We start from the raw sequence: 12,502 nt of genomic DNA on the forward strand, positions 1-12,502 counted from the left end.
GGTGACGAGAGGCAGAGGGAGCCGTTTCGCACCATCACCTGGCTTCAAAACAGGGAAGGATCGGAGGAGACGAGGAAGGCAGGAGAGTGGAGGACATTGAGTGGAGGCACCGAAAAGGAAGACGGAGTCAACGAGGACAGCAGAAGATACCTCACTAAGGACAGCCCAGCAGAAAACCATACCAATGACTAGACGACCCGAACCAGTGGCGCAGGAGGCTCCCAGCGCAATCTCCGGCCAAGCTTGGGGAAAAGCGTAGCCTCTTCAGGTGCGTGGCTTTCCTAAACCAGAGGGAGGGAGGACCGGGGAGGAAGGGAATACAAACAAGCGCATTGCGGGAGGGGTAAAAGAAGTTTTTTTTTCTTTTGGTTTTGTTTGTGTATTTGTTTTCCCTCTTTCATATGTAGCGACACCATTTGATTACAAGGTTTGCGGTTTACTTTTGGTTATTTTGACCTGGTGACCAAGTTGGGTAGTATTAACAGACCCGGAGGGTATATTTAAGTTATTATCAAATGGCACAGAGTCCAGGGAGAAAAGGGGAAGGAACCAGGGTAGAAACGGGGTCTGAGTAAAGACCTACCTCCAAGTACTAGTGGCAGTAATGTCAAAGAGGTGGATAAAAGTGACCCCATAGGCAAGAGAGTAGAGAATGATACAGGGCAAGCAGACCTACTAAGAAAAACTCAACCTTGAAACAATTCTAATCCCACTGATTTTCAGTAAAATTTGATCTTTGTATAATAAATGAAGAATATGATTACTTAGATGTTCAACCACTAAACACTTGGGGGGCTTTTAAATGTGTTGTTTCCAATTTCCACTTCCATTAGTACTATGATCATTGTATCACCATCACCTGCAAAGGCACTTTTTATATTGCAAAGCAGCACACTTAAAATGTGTTTTTCTGTTTTGTTGAACTATACCCTCAGTCAAAGTGAAATTCTACTGTTGGTTGTTTCCATGGCCTCTCCATGTATGCACCAGTTCTTCTGTATAAGGAAATCATACACTTAAACTCTAAAAGGGAATGGATATGATGAGACATATCTACATAGATAAATTGCCACATGTAGATTTACTCATGTGTGAATTTACTCTTACACTTACACTTTGAAGTAACTTTACTACTTTTTACTAATGAGAATTTACATGTGTAGACTTTGTAACCAGAGGGTGGAGTTGAATTTACGAGTGTTAACTTACTACAAGAAACTTTTCACACACAGGGTAGAAAGTTTTTTTTTATTTGTATTAATTATTTGAAGAAATTATGGGGGTTATTCTAACTTTGGAGGAGTGTTAATCCGTCCCAAAAGTGACGGTAAAGTGACGGATATACCACCAGCCGTATTACGAGTTCCATAGGATATAATGGACTCGTAATACGGCTGGTGGTAAATCCGTCACTTTTCCGTCACTTTTGGGACGGATTAACACCTCCTCCAAAGTTAGAATAACCCCCTATATTTTTACAAAAAAATAAGTTTAATTTGTTATTACATTTTAAAAGGGTATAAATAAATATAATTAAATATGATTTACTTTAGTTATATAAATATAGATAGATAGATAGATAGATAGATAGATAGATAGATAGATAGATAGATAGATAGATAGATAGATATATGTTTAAAAGTCAAAATAAGATAATTTATTTTAACATTGTTTCCTACGGGGCATCATTTTAATTCCCTTCCTCTGTACCTTCCTATGGGATGGCATTGAAGTTCAATGGTTGGCCAAGTGGTACTGGACTTGCACTAGGTCTGAGCTACAGTACATGTACAACTTTGTTTGGACTTTTTTGGTTGCAGTAACTATCAAAGTACAGTTTGTGAATAGTAATAGGTTTACTTTTTTGTGGTGGGAGATTGCCCCCCCAAACCCTTTCTTTAACTCTCCCTAAACACCTCCATACCCTTCCCCAAACCACTATCATCTTGTAATAAATATACCCCATTTTCCAGCCACTCCCATGTCCCTCCCACATTTATTACAAAAAGCATAAGTAAACCTATGAGGAGATCTCCACCATCGTGGCAGAGCCCTCAGCATAGAAAAGTCAAACATGGTGGAGGCTGAGGTCTTCATATGTAGGTTTGTGAATAGCATAGCATGTAGATTTATGAATAGCATTTTGTGGTATCTAAGTCGTACTACTGTAGTACTACTAAAAGTGCTACAAAGTGCTGTTGGTGAATAGTCCCTGATAGTGTTATGTGATTCCTACTCAGATAGCAGGACTGCATGTTTAGGATGTCATAACGGCAGAGTGGGGGAGATTAAGGCCCTCATTACAACATTGGCGGTAAATCCCGCTTACCGCCGTGCAGAAGACCGCCAACACACTGCTGCGGCGGTGGAATTCCGCTACCGCTATTACGACCCACAGCTCGGAATCCGCCACAATACAGACACCCACACAAGTCCACCACACCGAAGGTCAGTGATAAACTGGCAATAACAAAACTGACACCGTCACGCCAACAGGAATCCTCCCACACTATCACGACCCACAAATCCACGCGGCGGTCTTTCAACCGTGGTATTCCATTGGCGGTACACACCGCCGCACTCAAAATACACACACATTTACAAAACACATCCACATTGGACATATCAAAATACACACACCTGATACACATACACACACCACACCCACACACCCAATCCAATATAAAACACACACTCACATCACCCACAAACCCTCAAGACCAGAATTGGGATAGAAGGCCAGAGAGAGACACTACCAGAAACAACACTAGCATTCACAGGCACACAACATCATCACTCACACAACATCCATGCACCTCAGACAATACACACAAACACATCCCCTCACATATCACAACCGACACCACCTCACACATCACCCACACAACATCATGGCACCTCAACGACACCCCAGGTTCTCTGAGGAGGAGCTCATGGTCATGGTGGAGGAAATTGTCCGGGTAGAGCCACAGCTATTTGGATCACAGGTGCAGCACACCTCCATTGCTAGGAAGATGGAGCTATGGCGCAGAATCGTTGACAGGGTCAATGCAGTGGGACAGCACCCCAGAACACGGGATGACATCAGGAAGAGGTGGAACGCCCTACGGGGGAAGGTGTGTTCCGTGGTCTCTAGACACCAGATTGCAGTACAGAGGACTGGCGGTGGACCCCCAGCTCCTCCCCCACAACTAACAACATGGGAGGAGCAAGTCTTGGCAATACTGCATCCTGAGGGCCTCGCTGGAATAGCAGGAGGAATGGACTCTGTTCAGGCAACTCTTAACTATTATATCCCCCACCCTACCTGCATTCCATCTCATACCACCACCCTCAACCTCACTCCCATCCCTCCAACACTTCACATATGCCCCCCTATCACAACCCACACATCCCAACACCAAGCCCTGCATGCAACACCAAAGCATATACACAGACCCCAAACCAAATATCGCACAATGACCTAAACAAGAATGCAAGCACTGGAGTACAGGGTCACTCACCCATTGCACACGATGTCTCACACAGATGCAATAATAATGCCTTTACACCCCTGCAGGACCCCTACCCAACGTCACCGGACAGGAGGTTCCATACATGTCCAGTCCCCCCACAGAAGAGGCCCACAGTGATGACAGCAGCTCTGCACAACTGGATCTAGATGACCAGCCCGGCCCATCTGGGACCTCGGGACAGTCGGTTCCCCTGACTCTGTCACAAGCCACCACAGAGCCTCCCCCCTCAGGAAACACCAGCACAGCACCCACCCAGCAGGCCCACCCCTCTGTCACCAGGACACGTCAAGCAGCAGTGTGTCCACCACTACAGGGAAACCAGGCAAACCCTCTCTTCCATTGTTGACAGGTCCACCAGCGGTCTGTACACCGGAGGAAGCCGCCATCTCCTCACTTGCCCCAGCGGACGTGCTCTATGGACAAGAACAGTGAGCAGAGAGTCAGCCAACACTGAGGTATTACAAAATGTCATTAACACACATTTATTAATCCACAATGTGCCTGTTATTGTCTGTATGCAAGGCCTGGATAGGTGTGATGCAGTTATTATTAATGCCATGTGGCACCCTGAAATGGAGGCTGTCTGACCTGTAAGGTGGGACAAGGGGATATGAGGTAACTGCGCTGGCGTTCAACACTGTCGTGGTAGGCGGTCGAAGACCGCGGTGCAAATCTGCATTGGTGAACATTGGACCCTACGGGTCCCAGGAGCCAATGACGATGTACGCCGGCGATGACGGTATGCACCGCTGCGGACGTGACTGCCATTTTCCGTCTGTTCACTCACTTGATACCTGACCTTCGACAGGAGAGGACCTACAGTGCAAGTGCTGCTGTGACCTGGGTCTGGAAGCGACAATGGCTCATGTGTCTGGGGAAAGGGCCCCTGCCTTCACTTCGGAGGAGTTGGAGAAGTTAGTGGATGGGGTCCTCCCCCAGTACACGCTACTCTACGGTCCTCCAGACAAACAGGTGTGTACACTGTGAGCATGCTGCATGGGCAATGCCTGTTTGGAGTGGTGTGGCTGGAAGATACAGTACATGGGGGGGACTGAGGCCTGCATGTGCGGACGGTGAGTGTCTGTGCGTCAGGGCAAGGATGGGAACGTGGGCCAATGAGTATGATGGTCCGGACGGGTAAAGATTATCCTTTTCCCCTGTTCTATTCATCTAGGTCAGCGCCCACCAGAAGAAGGATATTTGGCGTGCCATTACCAAGGACGTCCGGACCCTGGGGGTCCACGACAGACGGAGCACCCACTGCAGGAAAAGATGGGAGGACATTCGCCGCTGGAGCAAGAAGATGGCAGAGGCCCAGCTGGGGAGGGCCTCCCAACGTGGGAGGGGTGCCCGTCGCACCATGACCCCCCTGATGTTCCGGAGTCTGGCGGTGGCGTATCCGGAGTTGGATGGGCGCTTGAGGGCATCACAGCAGCCACAAGGGGGTGAGTACAGTCACAATCATATGACTCTGCACGCATTACGAGGTGTCTGGGTAGGGGAGGTGGGCAGTGGGTTCCCCTAGGCCAGGGCGAGCTTGGTAGACACGGTCCCTTGTGAGGCAGGCTCAGTGGAACCCCATCCCCAATAGTGGTTAGTGCCATCTACACCTAGTCAGGCTCCTGTGACTTCCATGTGTGCAGCAATTGGGCATAGGCCTTGTACCCCTTAGCCCTGGGAATAATCTAGGAACTATAAGTGCATGGCATAGTGCAGAGGTCTGCTGTGTCTGTAGTGTCCGCCAACGGTAGTGGTGTTGCATGCACTGAATATTTCTTTCTTCTGTCTCCCCCCACTTTTTGTGGTCTCCCTGTTCTTGTGTGCAATAGCATCATCAGGCAGAGGAGCAGTGGCACCTGAGCAGGAGGGAGCTTCATCCCACTTGGCCCTGGAGAGCAAAACAACGGAGTCTGAAGCCACCAGTGGGAGGGAGGGCGAGGGGAGCTCCACTGCGGGGACAGGAGCAGAGACCAGCGACAGTGACTCCTCCTCTGATAGGAGCTCCCTTGCGGTGGTGGGCCCCTCTGTGCCCCCCGCATCAACAGGTACAGCTGCCACCCCCCTACCAGCACCGCCCTCCCTGCAACCCCTCATCGTGTGTCCCGTGCCCGCTCACCCAGGAAGGTGGGCATCTCCTTCGCCCCAGGCACCTCAGGCCCTGCCCCAGTCAGCCCTCAGTGAGGAGGCTATTGACCTCCTGAGATCCCTCACTGTTGGGCAGTCTACCATTCTGAATGCCATCCAGGGTGTTGAGATGCATTTGCAACAAACAAATGCATACCTGGTGGGCATTCATTCTGGGCAGGCAGCCCAATAAGGATCATTTCAGGCTCTGGCCTCAGCACTGATGGCAGCCATTGTCCCTGTGTCTAGCCTCCCCCTCCAACTTCCTCCACCCAGACCCAATCCTCTGTACCTCAGCCTATCCCAAGCACACCATCAGACCAGCATGCACACACATCAACACACAAGGGTGGCTCAGGCAAACATAAGCACCACACATCCCACAGGCACTCACACAAGCATCATACCCATGCAGACATACCAACATCCACTCCCTCCACTGTGTCCCCCTCCTCCACGTCTCCCTCCTCCCTCCCAGTCTCATCTGCACTCAAACCTGCATGCACTACATCTTCAGCCACAACCTCCATCACCAGCACGCCCATCACCACACACCGCTCACGTGCACTAACCACCCCCACTACCATTCAAACATCCCCAGTGTCCTCTCCCAGTGTGTCAGTGAGCACTCCTCGCAAAGTACACAAGCGCAGGCACAGACCCACCCAACAGCCATCCACCTCACAACAGCCTCCAGCCCATGCACCTTCACCCAAATCCAGCAGAGGTACACCTCCTACAACCACTACCTCTTCCTCCACTCCCAAACCCCCTCCACCTACCCGTCCCAGTGTGTCTGAAAAACTTTTCCAGGCTAATATTGACCTCTTCACTACACCTCCCTCCCCCCGTCCGTCCCCTAGGGCCAGGCTTTCAAGGTCCCATTCCAGCACCTCAGCCACCACATCCCCAGGCACAGTGGTGCCAGCAACTGCAGGCTATTGGAGTGCGCCAACCATCAGGGCTGCCAGCGTGCCACGGAGCGAGGGCAAGGACATTCCGCCACCTGCAAAACTAAAAAAGTTGCCCACATCCCGGACGGAGAAGCAGAAAACACCTGCCACCAAGGGCTCAGGGAAAACGAAAGGCGATGGTGGCAAGACAGCTGCGCCACCATCCAGGGTGGGGAAGGGCCAAAAACTCAAGGGCAGGTCAGGAGAGGGCATGGTGGCACCGACTGAGGGACCAGTGTCACACCTTCTGTCCACTTCGACGATAACCCATATGGTGGAGAAGACCGCCACCTGCCCCGCCACCTCCACCGCCACCTGCACCGCTACAGAGCCCGCCGCCAGCACCACTGTCATTGAGCCCGCCACCAGCACTGCTGCCACAGAGCCCGCAGCCAGCACTGCCAGCACAGAGCCCGCAGCCAGCACCGCCGCCACAGTGCCTGCAGCCAGCACCGCCGCCACAGAGCCCACAGCCAGCACCGCTGCCACAGAGTCCACAGCCAGCACCGCTGCCACAGAGCCGGCAACCAGCACCGCCACGACTGACACCGCCGCAAGCACCGCTGCCACAGAGCCCGCAGCCAGCACCACCGCGACTGACACTGCCACAAGCACCGCCAGCGGCCCCGCGACATCCTGAGCCAGTGGCACCACGGCAGACATGGCTGCCACCCCCAGTGGTCATTCGTCTGATAAAGCACTGTGGGCACCAAGCCCCCGCAAGAACCAGTGGAGAAAGGCATCCACTACCTCAGTCCTTGGCAGGATGAAGCGCTCTGGGCACAAAGACTCCTCCAGAACCAGTGGAGTATCACATCCACTAACTCAGTCCTTGGCAGGATAAAGCACTCTGGGCACAAAGCCCCCTCCAGAGCCAGTGGAGAAAAGCATCCACTACATCAGTCCTTGGCAGGATGAAGCACTCTCGGCACAAAGCCCCCTCCAGAACCAGTGGAGTATCACATCCACTAACACAGTCCTTGGCAGGATGAAGCACTCTGGGCACCAGGCTCCCTCCAGAACCTGTGGAGTATCACATCCACTAACACAGTCCTTGGTAGGATGAAGCACTCTGGGCAAAAAGCTCCCTCCAGAACCAGTGGAGTATCACATCCACTAACACAGTCCTTGGCAGGATGAAGCACTCTGGGCAAAAAGCCCCCTCCAGAACCAGTGGAGAAAAGCATCCACTACCTCACTCCTTGGCAGGATGAAGCACTCTGGGCACAAAGCCCCCTCCAGAACCAGTGGAGTATCACATCTACTAACACAGTACTTGGCAGGATGAAGCACTCTGGGCACCAGGCCCCCTCCAGAACCAGTGGAGTATCACATCCACTAACACAGTCCTTGGCAGGATGAAGCACTTTGGGCACAAAGCTCCCTCCAGAACCAGTGGAGAAAGGCATCCACTACCTCAGTCCTTGGCAGGATGAAGCACTCTGGGCACAAAGCCCCCTCCAGAACCAGTGGAGTATCACATCCACTAACAGAGTCCTTGGCAGGATGAAGCACTCTGGGCACAAAGCCCCCTCCAGAACCAGTGGGAAAAGGCATCCACTTGTGATACTGTGGCTTTGCACTCCCCAGGATAAAGCAGTGGGCAAACCACCCACTGGAGAGACTTGAGAGACTGTGGCTTTGCACTCCCAGGGATTATGCAGTGGGCAAACCACCCACTGGAGAGACTTGAGAGACTGTGGCTTTGCACTCCCCAGGATAAGGCAGTGGGCAAACCACCCACTGGAGAGACTTGAGAGCTGTGGCTTTGCACTCCCCAGGATAATGCAGTGGGCAAACCACCCACTGGAGAGACTTGAGAGACCGTGGCTTTGCACTCTCCAGAATACATCAATGGGCATGGAACCCCCTCGTGGAGCAGTGGAATCGTGCGTTCATCAGGCTGAGGTGCCCCCCCGCCACCTCCCCCTGAGATGCCTGTTTATTTTCCATCTGATGCCCCTCCAGTGTTCTCTCCGTTTGGAGTCAGGTATCTAGTGTGGGCCTCGCCCATGCATTTTGGGCCCAGTGGTCCACGGACAATGATTTGTGCACTATCCGGACTTGTGTAGTTGGTGTACATAATTGTATATACTGTATTTATAGTTTTGACTACTGGACTTTTATTGATTACAATCGCTCAAATCAATTCCTTTGGTTCTTGCGTTATTGAAGGGGGTTGGGGGGTGTATATGTAACGTTGCACCTTGTATTTGTGTGTCTGGTGTTGTGGGTGAGGGTGGGGGTGTTGCGTGTTGCATGTGTGTCTCACTCTCTTTTTTCTCCCCCCTCAACTGTGTTTTAGATGCAGTACTCACAGTGGTCGTCGCTGCCGTCTCTGGAGCTCCTGATAGAGGAGCAGGAAGACGATTGCCGGAAGGATCTGCAGTTCTGGCTCCATGGCGTCCTGGTTCCACGTGGGGTGTGGAGAGGTGACTGATTTCCCCTTCTGTATACTGTTTCCGCCGTGTTTTTGATCGCGTTGGTTCCGCCCCAGAAAAGGTGGCAGATTGGCATCTTGTGATAGGGTGGGCGGTACATTGCCTTCCGCCTGTCTGTTGGCAGTTACCGCCGCAGTGTTTGTTTCTACCGCCATGGCGGTCAGAGTGTTAAAGTGGCTGTCTATGTTGGCGGTTTCCGCTGTGGTCGTAATTCCATTTTGTTTTCCGCCGACCTGTTGGCGGTGTTACCGCCGCTTTAACACCGACCGCCAGGGTTGTAATGAGGGCCTAAGTCTATCCACACCCATGGAAACTGTCAGCCTATCTCCTGGCTAGCTCACAGTACTTCACCCGAACCCCCAAACCCACCAGGGTATAAAGAGATTATGGCAACCTGAACATGACACTCCAAATCTCATTGGAAGTTGTGGAATAGAGTTTACCCCTTTCGTGTTGTTACACATGCAAGACAAGCAAGACACTATGCGGGTCATTCCGACCCTGGCGGTCGGTGGCCGCCAGGGCCACCGACCACGGGAGCACCGCCAACAGGCTGGCGGTGCTCCTACGAGCATTCTGACCGCGGCGGTTTAGCCGCGGTCAGACGCGGAAAGCCAGCGGTCTCCCGCTGACTTTCCGCCGCTCGTAGGAATCCTCCATGGCTGCGGAGCGCGCTCCGCAGCCATGGAGGATTCCGACTCCCCCTCCCGCCATCCAGTTCCTGGCGGTTCTCCCGCCGGGAACCGGATGGCGGGAGGGGGAGTCACGGGGCCCCTGGGGGCCCCTGCCGTGCCCATGCCTATGGCATGGGCACGGCAGGGGCCCCCGTAAGAGGGCCCCTAAAAGTATTTCAGTGTCTGCAAAGCAGACACTGAAATACGCGACGGGTGCAACTGCACCCGTCGCACCTTCCCACTCCGCCGGCTCTATTACGAGCCGGCGTCATCGTGGGAAGGGAGTTTTCCCCTGGGCTGGCGGGCGGTCTTGCGAAGACCGCCCGCCAGCCCAGGGGAAAACTCGGAATACCCTCCGCGGTCTTTCGACCGCGGAGCGGTATTTCGGAGGGGGGAAGTCTGGCGGGCGGCCTCCGCCGCCCGTCAGACTCAGAATTAGGCCCAAAAGATGTTATGTTTACAATACATTTATTGAAACAATCACAATCTGGAATATAGAAAATGAGCTGCAATATTTAGGCAGATGAAACAAAGCAAGGTAGTCAGCATTAAAAACATGGTAAAGAAGATAAATAATCCCCCATGGTGAATGTGGTTCTAGATGTTCTAGAGATTCCTACCTAACCCTACTCTACGCTGAGAACATAGCGGATGTTCCCCCTCTGCCTGGCTGGATCTGAGGGATTAGCCCCAACCCCATACCTGGATACAGTGTCAGGAGTCAGCCTGTAGTGTAGATGGCAATCCTCTCAGGAGGCTGGAATATCTGTACCAACTGAGATACATGTCACACAGCATGCATCCCAGGATGGTCCTGGCCGGAATGCTCTCTTCCACCTCCGGGTCAGTGCACCATTTATGTAATAAACCATACTGTGTTAGAAGTGTAGTACTGATGCAATGCTTTGTTTAGTTGTTAGAAGCTGTCTCCTGAACAGGTAACACAAACTAGCATATTATGTACAGTGTTCTTAGCCTTAGACAGAAAGTACTGATTACATGTTTTGCAAAGACTAACTAAACACGTAGCTCGTACCATAGATTCCTAGAAACCTATCATGCAAGAAATGCATGTAGATGTCTTAGCTAAAATAAGTTTAGCTAAAATGAATAATTGTAAAAATGTAAAATGAAGCTAAAACAGGGGTGGCCAACGCGGGTCTGTGGTCCTCATGGCAATATGTTTTGTTAGTCATAGCCTGCTCTGTATAGGAACATACACCATTATTTCGTAAAACAGGTTTTTGTTTGAACGTATAGACATGGAAATTAATTACAGGACACAAGATATAACATTTGCATCCCTCATAAACATTAGTGTGGAACCTATAGCACATGCAAGTATTCTTTCACAGACTCACCTAATCCTCTTAAAAACCAGATCCAGCTCTGATTCTCTTCCAAGGTTTACTTCCTAACTAGTAATGCATTGTGGTTCATGTATGTTTTACCTCGGACTGAGAGCTGGTTAGGAGATATTCAGTCAATCTAATTATACCTTTTACATTTTGGACCAGGTGTTATCACCTCAAGCATGCCAGTCTTCTCCTTTGTGACTTTGTGTCCAATTCTGAAAAAGAATCCATTCCATATTCCATCCTGGAGTTGGACTCTGTCAATTTTGCCCAGAATCGACCAGGCACTCTTTCTGGCAGAGAGCTGGAGGAGAGACACTTAACTGCTCTCATCTTCATTGCATCGGCGGTTCCTTCTTTAGGGCAGAGGAGATTCTCCCCTCTGCCTAAAATGCGCCCCAGGAATGAAAAATAAAATAGTAATAAACTTTGTTTATTACCATTTTATTTTCAATCCTCCCGTCTTGAACCAAGTTTCAAGACGGTATGGGACCACTGCTGCTGAGTGGCAGCAGGGCGCTGTGCACAGTTTAAAGTGTGCATGTCTTTTTCGATGTCTGTCTTGTGGTGGCCAGGCAGACATGAACATATTAAACTTCTCTAACCCGGCTGTCTTAAGATAGTTGGGTTTGAGAAAGCACAGGCCTCCAGTGCTCTCTCCAATCCTGCACTTCTTTGTTGCTGGTTACCAGCATGAAAGAAGCACCAGGACTGCTTAAGGAAAGTTGCTGGAGCCAGAGGAGACTGGAGCAAAGAGGTTGTCCGATGTCATCCAGCGAGCAAGGTAAGTATTCGTTCTTTTTCTTTCATTTTTCACACCACTCACCTTGCATGCATGCAGGCATACACCAACACCACATTTGCTCGCTGCCCCCTCCGGCCTACATGCCAGTCCCTGCTGCTTCATTGTGCTTCAGCTAGCTAATAATTGCTCTGTGTTCCAATAAATTCCACTCTGCGTGGGAAGTAGCTGGATGGGTGAAAGAAGGAAAGGAAGACTGGTTTCTTCCTTCAAAACTCGTGCTATTTACTGCCATTACTGGGAGCTTTTGCTTTCTACTCCAGTTATATATTTCAGTGTATCTTTAGGAATTTGAGAAGAATCCTGAGTCCTATTACTGGTTTTGCAGTATCCTGCCTTCTTTTTTACGGCTGCTTTTGCATCATTGTGCTACATCTGTTTTTTTCTTGCCTCACAGTTTCACATTATTTCTGCCATTCTTTGCTACCATGATATCCTGATTGTATTTGTCTTTTACTTGTAGAGCTTCTCACCACGATTTTACTGAGTTGGCAGACGTTCCATTCTTTTTTTACGTTTGCTACTTTTTCTGTAACGTAGTCTGAGTTCCTGTGTACTCCTTGTATCCATAAGGCATTAATGTCTCCATTACTTGTCAGGTACATTCTTGAGTTACTTGTTTTGATTTCTTGTTCCAC

The sequence above is a fragment of the Pleurodeles waltl genome, chromosome 3_1, assembly GCF_031143425.1.
Source record: "Pleurodeles waltl isolate 20211129_DDA chromosome 3_1, aPleWal1.hap1.20221129, whole genome shotgun sequence".
NCBI classification, from domain to species: Eukaryota; Metazoa; Chordata; class Amphibia; order Caudata; family Salamandridae; genus Pleurodeles; species Pleurodeles waltl.